Here is a 24,945-nt window from a genome sequence, read left to right as displayed (position 1 = left end):
AAAAAAAAAAAAGACTAATTTTAAAAATTTGGGAATAAAATTGACCAAATTATGTTGAGTGGTTGTATGAATATGTAACAATGCATCCCACTAATATATATAATTATAATGCACCAATAAAAAATTAAAAGAATCTGGATTCACAAAGTAATAGCAAAACTTGAGAAAAACTTAAACTCTTAAAGAGGGATGGAGAAAACCTACCAAAGTTTCATTTAAGAATATTCAGGATTTGCTTAATAAAACTAAGTCAATCTGAAACAGGAAGAAAATGCATGCACTCTCAAATAACTTCCCTTTTAAACAATCATCAAATAACTATATCAATCTTTTACTGGAATGCTCTATTCTTAAACCTATGCAAATCTGACCTGTAAAATATCTAAAATAATACTTATCCCTCTTATTTTTACAAATGCAGATTCACTCAATTCACCTTCTTATTTCATTAAGAAGATATTAATATGGTGATAATTTAAAAAGAAATTAGCCAGGCGTGGTGCCACATACCTGTAATTCCAGCAGCTTGGAGGGCTGAGGCAGGAGGATCACAAGTTTGAGTCTAGCCTCAGCTAAACTTAGTGAGAACCTGTCTCAAAATAAGAAGTGAAAAGGACTGGATGGAAATGTAGCTCAGTGGTAAAATGCACCAGGGTTCAATCCCAGTACCAAAAAAAAAAAAAAAAAAGGGAGAAAAGAAATTAGCACATTGCTTAGAATCATTTCTCTCTGTAGATATTTAGATTCTTACGATAGTGCTTTTATATGTGAAAATCATATCATTCAGAGGAATCACAAGTTCTCCCCTCAAGGAATTCATAACCCATCATACAAATTTTCTAAGAAAATAAGCAATTAAAATACAAGAAGGAGGAGTTGCATGAACTCAAATCCAAGTGAAACAGGTGGAAGTGATGAAAAGTTTGTTTTAGAAAGTGCCTGAAATATTTCCTAATGAACATTTGCTCAGAAAAATCTAGTAAATCTTGATAAAATACTAAGAGTCTATGACACTTGAGAAACACACTCTTTCTACTCCTCTTCCCCCACCAACCAATGTGACAGAAAATGTCCACAAGATAGGGTGTACCAATTTTCTCAGTACCAGTAAAAGACAGTCATGTCTGTCTTCCAAGCTGCCAACATTTCTCAAAACTCCTCCCTTTGTGTTGCAGAACCTATGTTGTAGATGAGCATGTCTGAGAAGCTAGGATTTCTTCCTCCATCATTCATTTACGGGACGAAGTTCTTCCTTAGACATAGCAAGCCAAGAATACTAGGGACTCAATTGTCACCCTATAAGCAGGCCTCTCTTGCCATGTTCAACTCCAAAATAGTAGTGATTCAGTGATTTTGCCTCAGAAAAGAGTTAGTTCATAAAAGCAGAGATACAGTGTCTTCCACTAATCTATGTAGGATAGAGTGGAAGAAAATTGAACACTAACAATACTCTTAAAAAGATGGAGATACCGATGGTAACTAGCAGGATTCTGTTACATCACTGAGATCAAGATACTAAATTAAGTCAGTTCATTTACTGGAGAAACTAAGGAAAGAGACAATGCCATCCTAAAGTCCTAATCACTTAGATAAGCCTGAAAACACACCCTATACAGATGCCTGTATTGAATTCAATAAGACTCTAACAAAATTGAGCCAAGAGCTGAAAAAATCAGTGCAAACAGCAGAGTATATGATGCCAATAGAGGCAAAGAGTTTAATAGTGATCAGAAAAGCAGGCAGTAAAGCAAGCAAAAGAAAAACAAGTAAATATCAAAGTGGAATTATGGAATATAAGAATATGAACAGAATACAGAAAATGAAACTGTTGAGTTGGTTATTTGTGATATCTGCAAAATTGACACACATTTAAATTAAATGAGAAGAAAACACATGAATTACTAAATTCAAGAATAAAAGAAGAATTCTTATCATTAACATTAGAGAAATAAAAAGGATCACAAAAGATCACATCTTTGAACAACTGTATGCAACCAGTCAGATAACTCGAATGAGATAAACAGACTCCTAAAAGGACCCAAGCTACGAAAATTGACTCAGGAAGAAACAGAAAATGAGACAGACCTATCTAAGCAAAAGACTTGAATTAGTAGTAAAAACATTTTCCCACAAAGAAAATCCAGAGACATTTACTGACAAATTAAAGTAAATGTAAAGAATAATCAACACCTGTTCTTCACAGGTTCTTTTAAAAGAAGAATAGATAGAATTTCCCTGAGAGTAACATTCAGGATTACAGTCTGCGATCAGTCAATTCACGATGTCCCTCAGCTTTCTCCTATATTGAGTCCAGTTTTTCAAATATCTAATGATAATGTACTCTTATTTTTGCCCCTAAATTTTCTAAAATATCATCATCAGTTACTAAGAAATGGTCTGGTGAAGGTATTTTTTTTTTTAAACTCATGTGTTGTATATCATCTGTATTTTATGTTGATATTTGATAAAATTTGGTGGTTAGAATAAGAATTCTAAAGACAATGACTCTCCCCCATAATATAAAAGTCATAGGCTACAATCATAACCCTCCAAGTATTGCTATTGAGAGAGCTGATGTGATTATATTTGTTTCAGAGTATGTAAGTTCTTTTAATTCTCTGTGAAACTTTGCCATTGTATTTCTGATATTCCTAGCATTCACAACAAATCTTGCAATACTTCTATTTCTCTTTTTCCTTTTCTTTTCTTTTATTCTTTTCTAAGTGTAGATAAAACCCTTTGAAAGAAATCCTAGTTTTCTAGAAAATTTTCCCTATTATTAATTTGTTTATTTACAGTTCTCTGCTTTCGAATCTCTTGTTGAAATTATTAATATTTTAGAATAAGGTTTATTTTCAAATTAGTTGAACTATTTTCACTTAATTTTTAATCTTTTATGTTTCTTGCTTTTGGGAAGATTTCTTTCATTTTAATTTGCAGCATTGAAATTAGTATTATATATAATTTCAAAACACATTTTTGAAAAAGACCATTTTTGTCCCTGAGTGTTCCTTTTTATTTTAATGGATGGCATAGCTTCTCTGATGTTTTTGAAGATGTTTATTGTACTTATTATTTATAAAAATAAAGCATTCACCTGCACACAATTTAACAAGAAAATAGTTTTGAAGATTATGATATGTATTAAACAATTTCTAGATTATATCATTCTATTATCAACTAAATAAGAGATACATTTACCAGAACCCCCTTTCTTGTATTGTTACATGTTTTGAGTGGTAGACAGACATGAAGCACCAGGTTATATTCTGTAATGTTAACATCTATGTCTGTTGACAGATTCAGAAATACTGGAGAGTCCATCGTGTCTTAGATTTGCACCATTTTCTGTACAGCTCTTTTCTTTCCATTTTTAAACAGTTTTATTTAGGTGTAAATTGTAAAGACATGTTTAAGTAGCCCGAGGATGGTGGCTGGCGTTGGGCTAAGAGGAGGTGCATAATTAGTGTTAACAAGGCGTGATCAACAGATGTTCCTCATTCTTGATTGGTACCATGACGCATGCTCCAATTGTGCTACTTAATCCTAAACTGATTGGCTTCCTTAGTGTATATAAGATCGCAGGACGGAGGACTAAGAACAGACCTCTAGGTCGCAGGTCGCAGGTTGCAGGACGTAGGCTGCAGGCTGCACGCCCCACACCGCACCCTGCACCTCCAAGAAGCTACTCACCTCTTAAGAAGCAGACCTCTGAAAGCTAGCCTCTCTGAAAGCGTAGCACCTCTAAAATTAAGCAAAGCCTCTCTTCCTCTAAGCAAAACCTGTCTTCCTCTCAAAGCCTCTCTTCTTCTAAGCAAAGCCTCTCTTGCTTTATAAACTAGTGAACAAGCAAGGAAGCAGCTCAGAAATAGAAGTAGTTCATTCCTAGTCCACCTCGGATTCCTTCCCGCGGGATTGTTGCTGCGGGCGGCAACAGTAAATGATATGCCAAGAACTCTCTATATTTAATCTGCACAGTTTATGAGTTTCAGCAGATGAAAAACTGATGTCATCATCTTAATCAAGAAAATCAATATATCTAACACCTCTCAGTCTTCTTGTTCTTGACAACTAAGCCTTCTGAAAACAGTATTCTCTGACTAAACACAAGACACAGTTCAGTGGAGTTCACAACTTCTAGACTGGTATTTCAGTTCCCCTTTTACAACTCCACTCTGGTGATGGAATAGGTTGGTGATATTTTAATTTTTCTAACTTCACCTTTTAAAGAAGATCTTTACTTCTACACTTCCACAACTGTGTAGGTCTAATTATGATATTAAATTATTTTTTCATAAATCATCATCTTCTGTTGCCATGATAGAATTATTAATTAAACACTGGACATCCTTGTCTGTATTGGACATCACAAAGCAAGCAATGAATATTTTAATATCAAGTATGATATTTTGTATATGTTATTTATCACATTAATGGTTTTTTATTCCTACTTTGCTGAGTACCTTTTAATAAATAGCCACTTAAACTAGTCAATGACTCTTCTTGATATATTCTTTATACTTTATTCTGTGTTTGCGGATGATTCTGTAGATTGACTTTTGACTCAAATTCCTGGAATAAATACCACTTAGTATATTGATTATTACTGAATTAAATTTGCTAATGTTATGTACATGAGTTATTGCATGTATTTTCATAAAGTATATTTTTCTATAACTTTCTTTTGTGTGTAATACTCTCACAATTAAGACCAGTATTAAACTTACCTCTTAAGGAAGAGTTTGACTAAGTTTGGTATAATTTCTTATGTAAATGTTTGTAGGTTTCTTGTGAGGATGTTCTCAATCAAATGTCAACAGTTGTGAGACTATTTGTATTTTTTAATTTCTTCTTCTGTTAGTTTTGTCAAGATGTTCCTTCAAGAAATGTACCTATTGTTTTGTGTTTTCATATTTATAGGCATAAATTTGTTTATAATATTCTTCTATTGTCAAGAGAAGAGGTTGAACTTGTGTTGTCTCTTTCACTTTTGCCATTGGAGTTTGCATTTTTACATTTTTAAATCTAACTGAAGGTTAGACTTAATTGTTTTTCTTTTTTCAAAACCAACTTGCTGTAAGCTGCGGCACACAAATGCAATCCCAGCTACTCCAGAGGCTGAGACAGGAGGACTGCAGTTCAAGGTCGACTTGGACCACATAGTAAGACTGTTTCAAAATAAAAAATGGAAAGGACTGGTGATTTGCTCAGTGGTAGAGCACTCCTGATTGAGATATATAATTGATATATAGATATACCTATATATATATAGATGTATGTATCTCAGTATATAAATGTATATATATATTTTAAGTATAAATACATATATATTTATATATTTCAAAACTCAGTATATTCATGTATGTATATATTTTTTCTTTGGTTTTAATTTGCTTATTTTAGTCTTTATTAATGAGGACACTTAAGTAATTGATGTTTTACTTTCTAATATGTGTCATTAATTTTATGGATTTCCTCAAGGCAATAACTTAACTGTACCTCATACATATCGATATGCATTAATTTCTTAAGATTTTCTAATTTTCCTCATGTATTTAAAAATGTTTAATTCTTGGACAACCTAAAGTATATGTTCAAAATACAAAAATTGTTCCTGTTATCTCCCTTTTATTGACTTCCTTGCTGTTGTCCCCCCTAACATCTGGTGTCATTTCAATCAAATCTTGGGTACTGAGAAAATACATCACGGAACTACAATCCCTTGAAGTGCTTGTCTGCTACTATAATTGTCTACTGCTACACATGCTAATATATTGCCCAGAATTCCTGCTAGTTCTCCCATTTAATTTTTAAATTTCTGATAAAATGTATGATCAAGTCACAACTATAGATTGATTTCTGAATATCATCAATATCTTTTGCAACTTTCCCAGCAGCCTACTCAATACCAGATCTCATCGTTCCCCTTCTCTTGATCTCTGCTTTTTCTTCTGCAGATGCTCTTCTGGTCCTTTACATATGCTCTCTGGTCTTTTACATTTGCTTACCTTCCTGTACAGGGAAATAAACAAACAAAAAGCCCACCTCTTCCATGTACTACTGTGGAACTGCTACTCACACTTCATTACAAAATGAGATGGGGATTTAATTTACCTCACTGGAAGAATTAGTTATTTTCTCCAATATAATCTTTTCTGGAATTTTCTAATTCTGATCTCTGCGATGCATTTATTTGCTTACAAATTTGTCTTAATCATACTTCTGTGCATTCTAAAAGTCTACTTACATATATTTACATATATATACTTTGTTACTGTATATTTATATAATACTGTATATATAATCATTTTATACTGTTGTATGTTATATGTAACAGTATATATATATGAATATATACAACTACATATTCTTTAAGTAATACATATGTGTATGCATATATAAAATGACTATATATTTATATACTTAAATATATTTTAGGAGAACACAAAGTTGAAAAAATGAGGAAGACAGAAATAAACAGAAAATGAATCAGCTATCATGATTTGCAACACAATAATCCTTGATACATAGTAGGAAGTCAATAAATAATATTTAAAAGATTAAAAATGATGAACGAGTAAAAACACAAAGGAATGCTCTTTAATGGACACTTTTCAGAGCAACCTTCGGATGTTAAGTTTTATCTGCTTTGTTTCTTTGGATCAGTCTGTCCCTTAAATCAAGCTTGATGTATTTGTAACTTATATATTTTTAGCATAGGACATTAATTTAAAGTGCAAACTTGTCCTGAAATATTCTTCCTCTTTACATATTATTCTAATCTACTAGTTTCTACCCCCTATAACTTTTGACATTGCAATAACAGAAGCAAAAGTGAAAAAAAATGGCCCACTAATTAGAGAAAGCAGAGCTTCAGCAGCCACCTTGTTAGTGTCAAATTTTAATTTTCTCATTTGTAAGGCATTTCAACTGCATCAGTAAGTTGTGTTCTTTATACACATCCCTCTTCTGCTTTGAAATGCAGTTTCAAGGGGCTCACAAAATAAGCAGCCCCTTTGAAATCATTAAGCTGCACCTAAATAAGTTCTAGTTCCAATTATATTAATGAAGCTGTAAAGGGAACTGGCCATTTGGGAGCTGCTCTGAAGTGTTTGGTTGTTGCATGTATAGCAGACTCTAAGATATACTTGTCAGTACCTTGAAATTCTTTACATACAACTCATCTTAGTCCTAATAATATGCCTAAGTTTAATATCTTTGCATGATTTTATTTATTAGTTTGTCCATGAAATTCAAATTTATTTAATAACTTCAAAACCAGCAAAAGAGACAGTTTGTTTATTATTACAACTAGACCACTGTAGCTTTGCTATCTTTCAGAGATTTATTCTATTCTAATGACATTCACAGTGGTTAATGTGAATTAACTTTCTCTGGGTTGTACTTCTATCATCTCCCTCTTCCTCTCTTTCATTCTTCTATAGGTCATTTAATATGAATTTAATGGACTTTGGGGATATTATATTTTTTTTTAGTTGAAAATGATTATAAGTCACTATTTTTTGGTGAAATATTTTATTCTGATTTTAAAGACTAAGATAAGCATAGGAATTTTAATTTTAAAGAGTTATTTTTTGGTGAAGTATTTTAGTGTTCTGATTTTAAAGACTAGGATAAGCATAGGAATTTTACAGAATTACCCAAAGACTGACCTCTGTATTGTGACTTTTCTAGGCCTAGTGGTCAGCATTAATCTTACTCTTTTCAACATTCATATTTCAAAACATTTTCTCCAAGAAGTCATTTCAACATTCTGAGATCTTTTTTTTCGGCAAGTAATCAGGAAAATATATGTTTTCATTAAACTGAGCTGCAGGGGCATTAGAGACTGCCTCACTTGACTTAACTGTTCAATCCAGTATTTTATATAGGACACCATCCTGATTGTTCTGAATTGGTCAATGTATCACAGTGAATTGAACACTGAAAGTTCTATGAAGGAGGTAGAACATAATAGACTTACGCTGTCTCACTCTCTAACAACTATAGGTCTTGTATTGTCTGTATTGTGCCACACGAGCAATTCACTGAAGACTTGATCCTTTCTAGTTACACATCAATTTTTTTCAGTCAGTTTAATATGGACAAATACATACACCCACACACCAAATACAAAGTCTTGATCAGCTAATTTACATATATCTATTCATTTGCCCTTTTCTTTTATTTACATTTTTCTATTGTAATAGTGTTGGAATAAAGGAAGCAAGCAAAACTGAGGTAACTTCAAATTAATCCCGTCAATGCATTTCATGTCTTTATACTTATTATGAAAGAAATGAAACATGAATCTAAAATAATAATTCTTAGGTTCTTAAAGCCATAAGGAAGAAATAAGAATAAGTTTCTATTGAATATGTATGGTTATACACACAATAAGGGCAACATCAGCTCAACTTAGGAACTTTAAAAAATACTGAAGACTATAATGAGCACACAAAATAGCTATAATGAGATCAACCCATGATGATATCATTATGAATAACACTATTAAAATGTTGGTGAGTTTTTTAAAATTTTTGTACTACATTACCTATAAGAATGGCCTGCATTATTTAGCACTGGTATTTTTAGTTGTTTCTCACTGGACAGGCAATTTAACCATTGAACATTTAAGACTAGGTTTCCAAAAATAAAGTTAAAGAATACATATGGTAGTAAGGGTAAATAAATCTGGTAATATGCTTGAAGTTTAGCTATTGATTATAACTGTGAAAATGAATACAGCAATGGCAATGGTGATATTGATAACGATTAATTTAAACCCAAAATAGTGAAGTTTGGAAAACTGTTGAAAATGTCACAGATAAAATCATTCCTGTAGGCATAAACTGAAAACTTAATCTATTTATAAGCCACATGTCACTTAATGACAGAAATACACTTTGAGATATGTGTCTTTAGTGGATTTTGTCATTGTGTGGACATCATAGAGTATCCTTACACAGATGTGGAATAACCTAATACATATCTAGGCTTTATGGTAATATAAATGGTCCATCATTAACCAAAAACATTGTTATGTGGTATAGAATGTACTTTATATAGCTACAGGCCTTAGAAGTCAGCTAAAATAAATAAAATATTTTGGCAAACAAAAAAATTACTTGAATCTATTTGTAAAATATTTATAAAATATTAAATTTCTTTTTCAGGGGGAGCATCAAGGCAGCTAAATAAAAGTATCCAGCATTCCCTGATCCTGCACAAAGAATAACCAAAGCAACAGAAATGCAGCTACTAAAAGAAATGAGTGATAGCAGGAAAACACTGAAATTCAAATCTAAAATTCAAGTATAACATACAGAGACTTGAGACAGAATCATACCAAAAGAAACAAAATATCCCATGTTTGCCACCCACCCCAGGTATGTAGCCATGGGACAGGTGTCTGTCTACCGTAAGAGTCAAGGTGAAAGAGAGTGTCCAACCAAAGTCTCTCAGCCCAGCTCTTAGCAACCCCCAGCTATTGGAAAGTTTTTGAATTTTTACCAGCTTACAGCCTAAGTAGATAAGATCTGCAAAAGTAATCTGGGTTGGTTATGCCAATAATGGAGACATTTGATCTTTTAATGGTGTCTTGAATATCTCAACTGTTCTCTTCATTCCTTTAATTTCTTTATTTCTGTCTGAATGTGACATTTTGAAAGACCTGTCTTCAAACTGGAATAACCATAACCTCCCAGTAAAATCCCAGGGTGCCATAGTCAGTAATCATCTTAAAAAGGAACTTATTATTTGAATTTGCACTGATCTGTACATCAGAAACTTTGCATTTCCAATATCTGGGATCCCACAGACATTCCACTGTGCTGGCTCAATGAGTAACTGTTCCGTGAGTCAGAGTTGGCTTTGTGTCCAGACTGTGACACAAACCTGCCGAGACTGCTACACTGTGGGGAATGGGCACTGTGAGGCAGCGTGTTGTGATGGAGGACACCAAGTTCAAGTACTCGGGTATGGGGAGCCTGCCCTATAAGACTGGTGATGAGACCAAAAAATTGGATTTTCGTGCAAGTGACAAGACCGAGGGTTAGGGTTTCTCTCAGCATGATGCACAAGTCCCACTACTCCCACTGTAGGAGTAACTACACAGGGTGCACCCCACACATTCTGCTCTGTATACCATACTTGCCTGCATGGTTAGAGTGTTTGCAATTTTCTGTGAGAATAAGTGTCTCCCTGACTCTAATACCCTAAACAATTGAGTGAGTTGTACTCAAACTCACTTATCATAGCTAAAGAAACTACAGGAAAATAACACTATGGAACCCAGATGGAAATAAGCTCCATACTGCACAACAAACTGACACTCTAAGGCACATCTTCAGGAGATAGATATTTACTAAGACCATCCCAGAAAAGTGATAAAAATGACCTTTATACCAGATGAAAACGTCTCAACATAGGAACTCAAGAAATGTGGAAAATAAGATAATATGACAGTTCTTAAAGATCAAAACTCTCTAACGTAAGATATTAAGATAGGTGGAATGCCTGATAAAGAATTCAAAAGAATGATTTTTAAAAAGGTCAATGAGATCCAATAGAATAACAACAAGCAATTAAATGAAATTAGGAAGACAACATAGGTATATGAATGAGAATGACAGCAAAGATACGGAGATTTTAAGAAAGAACCCATGAGAAATCTTGGGAATGAAGAATTTGATGAGTTAGGCGAAAATTTAGTTGAATGACTCAAAAGCAAACTGGATCAAGAAGGAAAATATTGCAGTTTGAAGACAGGTCTTTCAAAATGTCATATTCAGACAGACATAAAGAAATAAAAGGAATGAAGAGAACATACAAGATATTCAAGACACCATTAAAAGATCAAATGTCTCCATTATTGGCATAACCAAAGGGAAAGTAATAAAGGTTAAGAAAATAGAAAAGCCATTCAATGAAATAACAGAACACTTTTCTAGAAAAGACATGGAACTTCAGGTATAGGAAGGCTATAAGAACCCAAAGAGACATGACCAGAAAAGACACTCTCCACAACACATTATAGTCAAATTGTCAAAAGTACAGAGCAAAGAAAGAATTTTAAAGTAAGAGAAAATGACAAGTCACATTTAAAGGGAACCTCATTAGACTTACAGCAGACTTCTCAGCACAAACTCTATAGGCCAAGAGGGGATAGGATAATGTATTTCAAGTCTTGAAGAAAATAACTGCCAGCCAAGATTACTATGCCCAGCAAGCATACCCTTAAGAATTGAAAGAGAAAAAAATTCAAGATAAGCAGAAACTAAGAGAATTCAAGTCTACCAGACTAGCCTTTAAAACCATACTAAAGGGAGTCCTATACCCAGAAATAGAAAAAAGATAACTACCATCATGATAGAATAGGAAAGTAAAAGGCCCACTAGAAGAGTATATGCATAAATAAGAAGTAGAAAATAACCAAGTATTATCAATGAATTATCAAACCACAATCATAAATAAGAGGGGAAGAAATGAAATTTCTATATATTTCAAAAAGTATCTTGATAGCAAAAGGGTAATATGACTTTTACATAGTTAAAAAAGAATTTCCCAAATATAAGATCTGATTTTTTTTTTTTTTTTTCCAAGTGCTAGGTATCAAACTCAGGGCCTCCACAGGCTAAGCAAGTACGCTACCACTCAGTTTCATACACAGCCCAAAGTTAAAATTCTTAAACAAAACATGCAAAGTATTTGGATAGCTACGGCTTATCAATCTAACAGGCCTCATCTTCCATTGTTACGGTTCAGACGTGGTGTCCCCTGAAAGCTCACGTGTGAAACAATGCAAGAATTTTTGGAGGAGAAATGATTGGGTTATAGGCTTAACCTAATCAATGAATTGTTCCTTGATGGGATTAACTGAATAGGAGCAAGGTAAGTGGGATGTGCCTGGAGGAAGTCTTTCATTGGGAGCATGGCTATGGGGTATATATTTGTATCAATCAAGGAGAGACCTCTCTCTGCTTCCTGATCATCATGTGAGCTATGTTCCTCTGTCACACCTCTTCTGCCATGATGTTCTGCCTCACCTCAAGCCTTGAGAAATGGAACTGGCCTTCTATGGATTAAAACCTCTGAAACTGTGAGCCTTCAAATGCACTTTCTCTCCTCTACAATTGTTCTGGTTGGGTCTTTTAGTAGCAGTAGTGAAAAAGCTGACTAAAACATCCATGGAGGCTTTTGAACATCCTCAATTAGTAAAGATCCTAAACTATGTCCCTGGACATTGCATTTTTCACATACCTATAAATTATGAAGAAGTATCTCTTCGTAACTAGAGACCATCTTCTTCTAAATGCTATTTACTAAAGAAAGAATCCTTCTGTTAGTGAATTTTACATTGTGTGACCAAAATACCTGATGAGAAAAAATTAAAGGAGTAAGTTTTCTTTCTTTTTTAAAATTTTATTTCTTTCTTTCTTTATTTTTTTTGGTTGTTTTGACTCCTAATTTTGGTGGTTGAGTCCATAGTTGACTGACTCCATTGCTCTGGACCTGACTGAGGCAGAACATCAAGGCAGAAAAGCATGGCAGAGAAGCCCTATTCATCTCATCACAGCAAGGATGTTGTATATATATGGAGAGAGAGAGAGAGAGAGAGAGAGAGAGAGAGAGATGGAGAGAGAGAGGGAGGAGAGAGAAAAATGGCCAGGGAAGATGAACTCTTTTCCAGTGCCCACCCCCAGTGACTTACCTCCCTAGTTATGTCCTACCTGCGTACAGTTACCAGCCAGTTGCTCCATTTAAAGTAAGATGGACTGATGAGGTTACAGCACTCACAGTCTTATCATTTCACCTCTGAATATTACTGCATTAACAAAGGAGCTTTTAAGGGACACCTAATATCTAAACCATAACACCTTCCAAAGTCAACTTATTTATTTAACTTCACTTGTTGTTCTAGACTGAGTGATATGTTTCTTCCTTTGAGTACATTATCATCATGATACTAGTTGTACATTTAATTACATTTTACTATGTTTACCTGATAAATAGCTGTAAATGACCATATTTGTCTTAGTATCTTTCTACCTAAAAGGCCACCTGGTATAAACTATGGGAACTTAATACTTCCTAGTGACCATAGATACTCTTAGTTTTAAAATGTAATTATTTCTTAGAGACATTTTAGGTTATGTGGATATTTTATTTTTATTTTTTCTATGCTCTAAATAGAGAAAAGAAGGAAGGAGGATCATTTATATTTGTCTAAGGAGGTTGGTATTCTACCTTTCTGCACTGTATTTGAAGAGTACATTTCAAAGCAACTACAATACTCTGTATACTTTAAATGTGTGCAAAGTATATTCTGAAACAATTAATGAAACACAGTAAATCCTAAAATGTTCCCATGCCATAATTTTCAGTACAAAGAGGAATTTGCACAATTTGATGGCTAGGTTTAGATGTTAACTTGGCTATTCTATAGTAGTATCCAGTTATTTAATCAAATACTAATCTAATCTATGTAATCCTGTGGAAGTGTTTTATGGATGGGTTTAATATCTACAATCAATTAACTTTAATCAGGTTAACTTTGAAAAAGGAGGTAGAACTCATTCAGTCAGTCTGAAGGCCATAAAAACAAACACAGTGGTTTCCTAAAAAAGGAGAAATTCTCTCAAGACTATAGGCCCAAATCTTTCTAGACTACAGGCCTGTGCTGCATATTTTAAACTTCTCTGCCTTGCATGACCACACAAACTAATTCTTACACAGAAGAATGCACACACACACACACACACACACTCATACACACGTGTACACATTTCAAATGGTTCTCTCTAGAAAACTATTATACACACAGTAAAAGAAATCAAAAAGAATGCAAGAAAAACAATAGGAGTAAAGAAGAAACATAATGAATATTAATGAAATGTTCGTATGTTTTTAGTACAAAATGATGAAATGTAGAAGTTAATGTTCTGATCATAATGTTAACTCTCATACTATGAAAATAAAGATTGCTCTTTAAAATATAATATCTTGATTTCATGTGACGTGTAATATAAAAATGGAAATGAAAAGTCAGAGATCAAAGGACTTCCTTATTCACATTTAGCATAAAATATATTCAGGAAACATAAAGAAAAACATAACATTCCTTAATTTTAAAACTTGAAGTATTTAGGCTGCAGGAATAAAATGATAAAATAAAATAAAACAGTATAATAAAATGCAAGCACTGTACTTACACTTGGAAGTGAAGAAATAAACTTTCCAAATGTAATCTAGAGGAAAAACATCAATGTTCTTGAATCTTATGTAGTAACAATACAGTAGTTGGTCAGTTTGAAGGGCTTATTGGGGCATATGAATGCACCCAAGCATTCATGGTTTCTTTATCTATAATTACTGAGAAAAAAAGGAAGAGAACTGGAAATGGAGAGGGAGTTGGGGGAGAGAAAGAAGAGGAGGATGGGTAGGAGAAAGAAATGGAAGTGGACAAGAATAAATTAGAGAGGACAAAGAGTAAAAAGCTATATCCTGCTTTGAAGAAAAGAGAGACTATTTCTAACATCTATTTTTCCTTTGAAATTGAATTATGACTTTACCAAAAATTGTGTATACTTCCCTACCCACTTTTTATAGTGAATATTTCTATTTTAAAATTCATATCGCAGTTCAAAAATCCTAATGCATTTTTATGGCTACTCCTCACACACTGATCAGTTACACAATTTTTACACATAACTGATGATCTTCACACAAATGATAAGCCATGCATTATAGAACTAATCCTAGGCAGGATAAGAGGTGTCTCAGAATACTAAGACTCATAATAGGTGAAGCTTAGAATGACTGGTCATACCAGATTTGGAGTCGGGGTTATTTGTGTTGAACCCTGTGTATCCTGGTGTTGCTTAGTATTATTAACCTGCACCTGTTCTTACCTTATTGGCTCAAACAGCAAATTAGGATTCTGATATATGTTCCCAGGTAGAATTTTAGATTTTTGTTAGGTGGAAATCCTGTCTGAATGTCAGAACCCTGGAATACACTACTTACCAAGCTAAACTCTTCCTCCAGGGAGCTACAATTTATTCCCATTTTCTAATTAATTAATTTTGTCCATGCTTTGAATGGATTTTCTAGAACACTTGAATGGTTAATTACATTTTACCGGATCTAGGAAGCTAGACAGTCCATCCAGTTCTATCCAGTACAACATTTCTGTTATTCCTCATCTCTTTCTTATTGCATTGATAGCATGCCAGAAGCCTAAACCAAGTAAGTAATAAAGATGATTTAATTAATTCTGCGCAGAAATGTTTGACATTGTAAGCACAATATAAACTATACTCTAAAGTTAAAATTACAGAGACAACTATATATTATTTTTTAAAAGTTTCAGGTTAAAAATATCAGTGACTGTGTTATTTAATTAATTTGAATAGTTCTCCTCAAGTGAAATATCACTGTTTACTGTACTAGCTAATAAAAATAGTGAATACCAGCCATATTTGAAGGAGACTGAAAATGGATACTGTTTTGAAACATAAAAAATAACATAATGTTAATTCTATTGTCCCTGGAAAATTTCTAAGTGGGAAAATAGAATGTGAGTGGGTATACAGAGAATTTGAAAATAATTTTATTTTTGTGTATAAAATCAATAATTCATATAGAATAATAATTTTACACTATTTCCTAAATAATTTTTCTCTAGTTTTATTGTCTGTGGAAGGTAAATACAATATTAATGATCTTCTAAACCAGTTACTTTATTTAGTTTTATTGACAGAGATCGATTGATTAGGTATTATATTTCACTAAAAAGTTTTAAAATATGATCATTGGTTAAAATCATTTGTGCCATTTATGCTGGATAAATGTCCTACCCTAGTATGAGTAACCAACATCTATGCTTTACATGAGGAATTACCAACCTCTTTGCAAAAGTTAGGTGTTCAGTCATATATCCCACTGATATAAATAAAAATTCCAGTACTTAGGCATGAGATATAACTAATATATATTACTGTGGTGAACAGGGATCAGTAATTTCAATAATTTTTGATATTTTTCACAGGTCTCACTGTGACTTCCTTTTTTTGTAGAGTGGGTATATTAAGATATGACAGAGTGTTATATTAAAATGGCAGCTCTTATGTTACCCAGGAAAATATCAATCATTTTATATCCATGTATATTTTGAGAGATACGCATTTAGGTCATTTTGAGAATCTTTTTTCACATCATTTTACTTTAGTCTATTGCCAAACATGTACACTTTAGGAGATCCCCAGTAGAATTTAGACTATTTTTAAAGTCATATTAAGAGCCTTATTCTATAATCAACTCTGTCTGGGTTCCCTTCCTTTAAAGTAGTCCAAGAAAGACAAAAATAAACAAAGTTAAAAGTTATTGAATATTGGAATATTAGGTCAAGTAACAATGTAGTGCTTTGGATTCAGTATTGATAACTTCCACACTGAAGAAAATTTTATTAGTGACACTTTCCACTTCCTTCATTCTGAGACTATTTCCTCAGTTGCTTGCTTGAATTTTCCTTGACACTACCACATCTGCCTTGAAGCGCAGAAGAAAAGAAAGACCAAAACTAACTGTCATATCATAATGTTAATTTTAAGCTGGTGGGAAATATAAACATCCTCAGATTAAGATCACATTTTATGTTAAAAAGTGAAAAACAAAATCTTAAAATGAAATAAATATGAAGCATTCAAAGAATAATTCATATATTTTGTATTGTTTCAGAAAAATTGAATAAAAGTATAGTTATAAAAATCTTGATAATTAACATTAATATATAAATTTGATGCCATCTTAGTTACTGATTCTTGGTTTTATTGCTTGAGCTTTAGGGGTCTTGTTAAAGAAATTAGAACCTGCACCATTTGTTGAAAAATCTTTGTTTTTTTCTAGCATTGCAAATTTTCTGGTTTAATTAAATTAACTTCAGTTGACTTTTGCAGCATGAGAGATGGCAATCTACTTTGATTCTTTTACATATGGATATCCAGTTTTTCCAGCAGCATTTATTAAAAAGGCTATCTTAGCCTGACGCAGGGATGCTCACCCATAATTCCAGTGCATGGGGAGGCTGAGCCAGGAGGATCATGAACTAAAAGCCAGACTCAGCAATGGTGAGACACTAAGCAACTCAGTGAGACCCTGTCTCAAAACAAAATACAAAATAGGGCTAGAGAATGTGGCTCAGTGGTCAAGTGCCCCTGAGTTCAATCCCTGGTACCCCCACCCCTAAATAAAAAAGACTATCTTTTCTCCAACATATGGTTTTGGCACCTTTGTCAAGTATCATTGACTATGTCTATATGGGCTTGTCTTGTGTCTTCTGTTCCCTTGGTCTTCATGTCTGTTTTGTCATTACCATACTGTTTGTGTTATGAGAGCTCTGTAGGATAATTTGAGGTATGGTATACTGTGATGCCTCCAGCATCATTCTCCTTGCTTAGGATTCTTTGGCTATTTAGGGTCCCTTATCCTTCAGAATGAATTTTAGAACTGTTTTCTACTCTTGTGAAGAATGTCATTGTTATTTTAATGGGGATTACATTGAATCTGTATAATACTTTTGGTAATATGGTCATTTGAGAAAATATTAATTCTGCTTATTCAAGAATATGGAAGGTCTTCTTCAATTTCTTTCTTCAGTATTCTATAGTTTTCATAAATGAGGTCTTTTACCTCCTATGTTAGATTTACTCCCAATTTTTTTTTTTTTTTAAAGAAGTCTGATCCTAAGGCAACATGTTGAAGATTTAGACATACGTTTTTTTCTATAAGATGAAGGGTCTCTGGTCTGATTCCAAGATCCTTGATCCATTTTGAGTTTAGTTTTGTGCAGGGTGAGAGATAGGGGTTCAGTTTCATATGATTGCATATGGATTTCCAGTTTTGCCAGCACCATTTGTTGAAGAGACTATCTTTTCTCCATTGCATATTTTTTGCACCTTTGTCTACTATGAGAACATTGTTTTATTTGGGTTTGTGTCCATGTCCTCTATTCTGTACCATTATCTACCTGTCTATTATGGTACCAATACCATCTTGTTTTCGTTACTATTGCTTTGTAGTATAGTTGAAGATCTGGTATTGTGATACCCCCTGCTTCAATCTTCCTGCTAAGGATTGCTTTAGCTATTCTGGGTTTCTTATTCTTCCAGATGAATTTCATGATTGCTTGTTCTATTTCTGTAAGGTACATCATTGGGATTTTAATTGGAATTGCATTGAATCTGTATAGCACTTTTGGTTGTATGGCCATTTTGACAATATTAATTCTGCCTGTCCAAGAACATAGGAGATCTTTCCATCTTCTAAGGTTTTCTTTAATTTCTTTCTTTAGTGTTCTGTAGTTCTCATTGTAGAGGTCTTTCACCTCTTTTGTTAGATTGATTCTCAAGTATTTTGTTTTTTCAAGGCTATTGTGAATGGGGTAGTTTTCCTAACTTCTCTTTCTGAAGATTCATCACATATGTATAAAAATGCATTGAATTTATGAGCACTGATGATATATCCTGCTACTTTTCTGAATTTACTTATGAGTTCTAAAAGTTTTCTAGTGGAATTTCCCAGTTCCTCTAAATATATTATCATGTCATCAGTAAATAGGGATAGTTTGAGTTCTTCTTTTCCTATTTGTATCCCTTTAATTTCTTTGGTCTAATTGCTCTAGCTAGAGTTTCAAGGACGATGTTGAATAAAAGTGGTGAAAGAGCACATCCCTGTCTTGTTCCAGTTTTTAAGGTGAATCCTTTCAATTTCTCACCATTTAGAATGATATTGGCCATGGGCTTAGCATAGATGGCCTTTACAATGTTAAGGAATGTTCCCACTATCCCTATTTTTTCTAGTGTTTTAAGCATGAAGGGATGTTGTATTTCATCAAATTCTTTTTCTGCATCTATCAAAATAATCATGTGATTCTTGACTTTAAGTATGTTGATATGGTGAATTACATTTACTGATTTCCGGATGTTGAACCAACCTTGCATTCCTGGTATAAAACCCACTTGATCGTGGTGCACTATCTTTTTAATACATTTTTGTATACGATTTGCTAAAATTTTGAGAATTTTTGTGTCGATGTTCATTAAGGTTATTGGTCTGAAATTTTCTTTCCTCAATGTGTCTCTGCCTGGTTTAGGTATCAGGGTGCTATTGGCTTCATAGAATGAGTTGGGAGGGTTCCCTCCTCTTCTATTTCATGAAATACTTTGAGAAGTATTGGAATGAAGTCTTCTTTAAAGGTTTCCTAGAACTTGGCTGAGAACCTATCTGGTCCCGGACTTTTCTTTGTTGGTAGGCTTTTGATGACTCCTATTTCATTACTTGAAATTGATCTATTTAAGTTGTGTATGTCCTCCTGGTTCAGTTTAGGTAATTCATATGTCTCTAGAAATCTGTTGATGTCTTTGAAATTTTCTATTTTGTTGGAGTATAGATTTTCAAAATAGCTTCTAATTATGTTTTGTATTTCACTTGTGCCTGTCGTGATATTTCCTGTTCAACCGAATTTTAGTAATTTGTGTTTTCTCTCTCCTTCTCTTTTTAGTGTGCTAGGGGTTTATCAATTTTATTTTTTCAAAGAAGCAATTATTTATTTTGTCAATTTTTTTGATTGTTTCTTTTGTTTCAATTTCATTGATTTCAGTTCTAATTTTTACTTTTCCTGTCTTCTACTACTTTTGGTCTTGGTCTGTTCTTCTTTTTCTAGGGCTTTGAACTGTAGTGTTAGGTCATTTATTTGTTGATTTTTTTCTTCTTTTATTGAATGTGCTCCATGAAATAAATTTTCCTCTAAGTACTGCTTTCATAGTGTCCCAGAGATTTTGATATGATGTATCTTTGTTCTCATTTACCTCTAAGAATTTTTTTATTTCTCTCCTGATGTCTTCTGTTATCCATTCATCATATAATAGAGTATTATTTAATCTCCAGGTGTTGGAGTAGTTTCTGTTTTTTATTCTGTCATTTATTTCTAATTAATTGTAGTGGGAAATCTTTCCTAATTTATTTTCAACAGGTTAGCTATTGGAGTGTAGAAAAGCTAATGATATTTGTATGCTGATAATGTATTCTGCTGCTTTGCTGAATCTCTTTATCAGTTCTTAAAGTCTTCTGTTGGAGTTTTTGGCATCTTCTAAATATAAGACTATGTCATCAGCAAATATACATAATTTAACTTTGTCTTGTTTTTTTTTTTTTTTTTTTTTTTTTTGTTTTGTTTTGTTTTGTTTTTAATTTCCTCCTCTTTCCTAGTTGTTCTGGTTAGAGTTTCAAGGACTGTTTTGAATAGGAGTAGTGAGAGTTGACATTCTTGTCTTTTTCCTGTTTTTAGAGGAAATGCTTTCAGTTTTTCTTTGGTCATTATGATGTTGGCCATTGGATTGTCATATAAAACCTTTAAAATGTTGAGGTAAGTTTCTCCTATTTCTTCCATATTTTTTAACAGAAATAGGTGCTGGATTTTGTCAAAGTCTTTTCCTGCATCTATAGGGATAATCATGTGATTTTTGTATTTAATTCTATTTATGTGGTAAATTACATTTATTAATTTTTGTAGGTTAAAGCAAACTTGCACTCTTGGGAGTAATCCATTTGACTATGATGTGCTATGTTTTGTAATGTGATTTCCTAGTACCTTATTAAGAATCTTGTAATACATGTTCATCAGGGATATGGTCTGCAGTTTTCTTTTCTTGATGTGACTTCATTGGGTTTGTTTTCAGAGCAACACTGGCATCATGCAATGAATTTGGAAGTGCTCCTTCATCTTCTATTTCAAGATACAATTTGAAGAAGGTTGGAATTAATTTTTTGGTAGTTTGTGAAAATTTGTCTGAGAATCCACGTAGTCCTGGGTTTTTCTTTGTTAAAAAATTTTTACTTGCTACTTCAATCTCATTGCCTGATATTAATTTGTTTTGGTTTTCTGATGCCTTACAATTCAACTTGAGTATGTCATGTGTCTAATTTTTTTCAATAACTTCTAGGTTTTCCTGTCTATTAGAGTATAAATATTTGAAATAATTTCTAATGGTTCTTTGGATTTCAGAAGTGTCTATGGTTGTATCTCTTTTTGAATGTCTCATTTCATTGATGTGGATCTTTGCTCTTTTAGCTAGTTTGGTGAAAGGTTTATCAATCTTGTTTATCTTTTCAAACAACCAAGTCTTCATTTACTTGATCCTTTGTATTTTTTTAATTCCCAATTTTATTAATTTTGGCTTTGATCTTATTTATTTCTTGTCTTCCACTGATTTTCTAATTAGTTTGTTCTTGCTTTCCTAGGAACTTGAGATATAACTTAGATTATTTATTTGGAATCTTTCTATATTTTAAATGTAGACACTTAATATTTTAAACATTCCTTTTAAAACTGCCTTCATAATGTCCCAGAGATTTTGATATTTTGTTTCACTGTTCTCACTTGTTCCTTAGAAAGTTTTTATTTCTCCCCTGGTTTCTTCTATAATCCATTCCTCATTCAAAGGTGCATTATTTAATCTGCAGGGGTTAAGTGATTTCTTTTTATTTTGTTATTTGTTTCTAATTTAATTACATTTTGATCTTATAGAAGATATGTACTTTCTCTCTCTCTCTCTCTCTCTCTCTCTCTCTCTCTCTCTCTCTCTCTCCGTCTCTCTCTCTTTCTCTCTTTCTCTGTATTTACTAAGGCTTGATATTTGTCCTAAAATATGGTGTACTTTGAAGTAACTTCCATTTGTAGATGAGAAGAAAGTGAATTCTACATTTTATGGATGGGATGGTATGTACATGTTTGTTAGGTCCATTTTACTGATGTTTTTTAGTTCTGAAAAGTCTTTACTTAGTTCATGTTTAGATCACCTATGAAAGAGGTCTGTAGAAATAACCAGATATTGTTATATTGGGGACAATTAAATCCTTTATGTTGAGTAGGATTTTTTAAAATGTGTGCTGGTGGACCAAAGATAGGGGCATAAATATTTAAGACCATTATATCTTATTGTATAATCATTGCCTTAAATAGTATAAAGTTACCTTCTGGTCTTCTTTCTCTCTTTTGGTTAATTTTGACTTGAAGTCTACATTTTTTAGAAACGAGATTAGCTTCTTCTGCCTACTTAGGATCTCCATTTGCAGAGTATATATTTTCCCATCCTTTCACCTTCATCTTGCGAATGGCTATTTTATTTTATTTTATTTTATTTTATTTTATTTTATTCTTTGGTCCATACTGCCAATCTACACCTTTTGATTGGAGAGTTCAGAACATTTACCTTATTATGGAGAGATGATTTTTATTTCATGGCATTTTGATTTATTATCGGTGCTTAATGCAGGCTTGATTATCCTTTAATTGACTCTTCTGCTAGTAAGCTTGATCCTTATACTGGCTGTTATAATTTTTCATTTCTTCTTAATTATCTCACTGAGTATATTTTATATAGCTGATCTAGTGGTTTTGGATTTTATTTTTAGTTTTTCTTATCATGAAATTTTTTCCCTTAATCTTCAAATTGTAAAGGATAGCTTTGTTTGAACCCATAATCTTTCAGGGCTTACAGTATATTATTCTAGGCCCTCCTGGTTTTTAGGTCTGGGCTGAGAGATTAATACAAATTCTAATAGGCTTAACTCAAAGATGACCTGTCATTTTTTCTCTTGCAGGTTTCAGAATTCTGTCATTGTTCTGTATATTAGGAATTTTAATTATAGTGCTTCTTGAGAGGATCTCTTTGAATTTGTCTATTTGAGGTTCAAAATGCATCTTGTATTTGGATTTCTTTCTGCTTCTAATTTTTGCAAAATTTTCTGATATTATTTCATTGGAAATGTTGCATATTCATTTAGTTTGTATTTTTTTGTCTTAATCTACACTAGTGATTTGTATATCTGGTCTCTTATTGTTATCTGAGATTTCTTAAATATTCTGGTCATGGTCTCTTTTAACATCTTTTCTTTATTGTCAACTTTATTTTCAAGATTATGTACTTTATCATCAAAACCTGATAATCTGTTTTCAGAATGGTCTATTATATTGGTAAGTATATATTTTATTTGACTTATCAAGTCTTTCATTTTTAGGTTTTCTGTTTGATTCTTTTTTTCGAATCCCTATATCTGATTGAAATGTTCTTTCACTTCATGTAAAGTCTCTCAGTTCATTACTCAGATTTTTATTTCACTGAATATTTTAATTAAAAACATTTAAAGTTTTGGGTTTTTTTTTTTTTTTTTTTTTTTTTTTTTTTTTTTTTTTTTTTTTTTTTGACATTTCCTCCACCATGGTATCAATATGGTCAGTTGTGTTGTGAGCTATTTGGGATAACTTGTTCCCTTGATTTTTCATATTTTTAGTATTTCTACCTGTATTCTAGAAGGATTATGACTTCTAAGGAAATTCCCTTTCCTTAAAAGGGAATTTTTAAGTTAGCTGTTTTTTGTTCTTTGCTACATGTACTGGGTTTGAGAAATATTTTGTGTGTATATTTTCACTCAAGTTGAACTTTCTACCATGTCCAGTCTCAAATATGAGGTTGAGAGTAGATACTAAACCCCAGTAAGTACCACTTCAGAACAATGCCTTATACTAATAAATATTAAACAAACAAACAAAAAACAAAACTAATAATGTTCTTCAGCAGCCCCATAATGTATTTTTCTTGTTCAGGTTTTTGAAGAAGGGAATTCTCTTTCTGGGGTTTCAGTAATTGTGCCATTCGTTGACTCTCAGCTCTAATCCAAAATAATGAAATTTGTTAGGGGAGTCTGTATGCAGTTTTACTGTAATGTTTTGACTGGACATTTCTGTTCTGCAAATCTCATACCATGTGCTGGAGTGTGGAGCGTTGAATGCTTTGGGCTATCTTCCAGCCCTTTCTAGGTTTAGAAGATCACCAGATTTGGCCTAATTTTAATAAGTCTCAGTTCCCTACCCCCCACCCCATGTCAGTTTTCCTAATCACAGAGCTCATATTTCCTGTTTCAAGTGAAATAGTTCTTTGCTCCTTTCAGTTTTGTATACCTGACTTTTGGGTTCTGAATTACTGTTTCAGTTCATTCTTGGAGAACTGCTATAATAGTATGGTTTCCTCTGAACCAACTTAAAAATGAGCTGCGCACGGTGGCATACACCTGTGATCCCAACAGCTTGGGAGGCTGAGGCAGGTGGATTTTGAGTTCAAAGTGAGCCTAAGCAAAAGTGAAGTAGTAAGCAATTCAGTGAGAACTACCTCTTAATAAAATACAAAATAGAGCTGGTGATGTGGCTCAGTAATTGAGTGCCTCTGAGTTCAAACCCCAATAACAACAACACAAAAATGAAATGGTCAATATAATATGGTACTTGGATTTTGGTATTAATCTCATGATATGAAAAATATATTGAGAGGCTGGAAAAAGGATAAATATTTACAAAGGACATTTGGAAGTTTGAAGAACAGCTAAATCTTCATCTTACAAATTAACATATGATAGATTATATAAAATTAAATTGTCAAGAAATAGCACTACAAAGAATAAATAGGATGATTATTTCACTAAAATTTATTAAAAACTTTCATTTTTATTTTATTTTTATGGGTGCGTTATAAGTAAGCATGATAGTGTGATTATTTCTGTCATATTTCAAACCTGCACATAACATAATCTCATCAATCCCATTCCCCAATACCTTCCCTTACCCTTGCCTCATCCCTCCCTGTTCTACTTTCTCTACTCTGTTGATCTTCCATCTATTTTTGTTATCCCCTTTGTGTGTTTTTTCTTCCTCCCCGCAACACCCAACTTCTTCATATGAGAAAAAATGTTCGACACTTGACTTTCTAGATCTGGTTTATTCAACTTAGCATGATGTTCTTCAATTCCATCAATTGACCTTTAAATACATAATTTCAATCAAAATGACAGTTTTTAAAGGATTAACATTAAAGTAATTTAGAGTAGTGTGAC

Source organism: Sciurus carolinensis, chromosome 14 (genome assembly GCF_902686445.1).
Source record: "Sciurus carolinensis chromosome 14, mSciCar1.2, whole genome shotgun sequence".
NCBI classification, from domain to species: domain Eukaryota; kingdom Metazoa; phylum Chordata; class Mammalia; order Rodentia; family Sciuridae; genus Sciurus; species Sciurus carolinensis.
Note: the sequence above shows the minus strand (reverse complement) of the source record.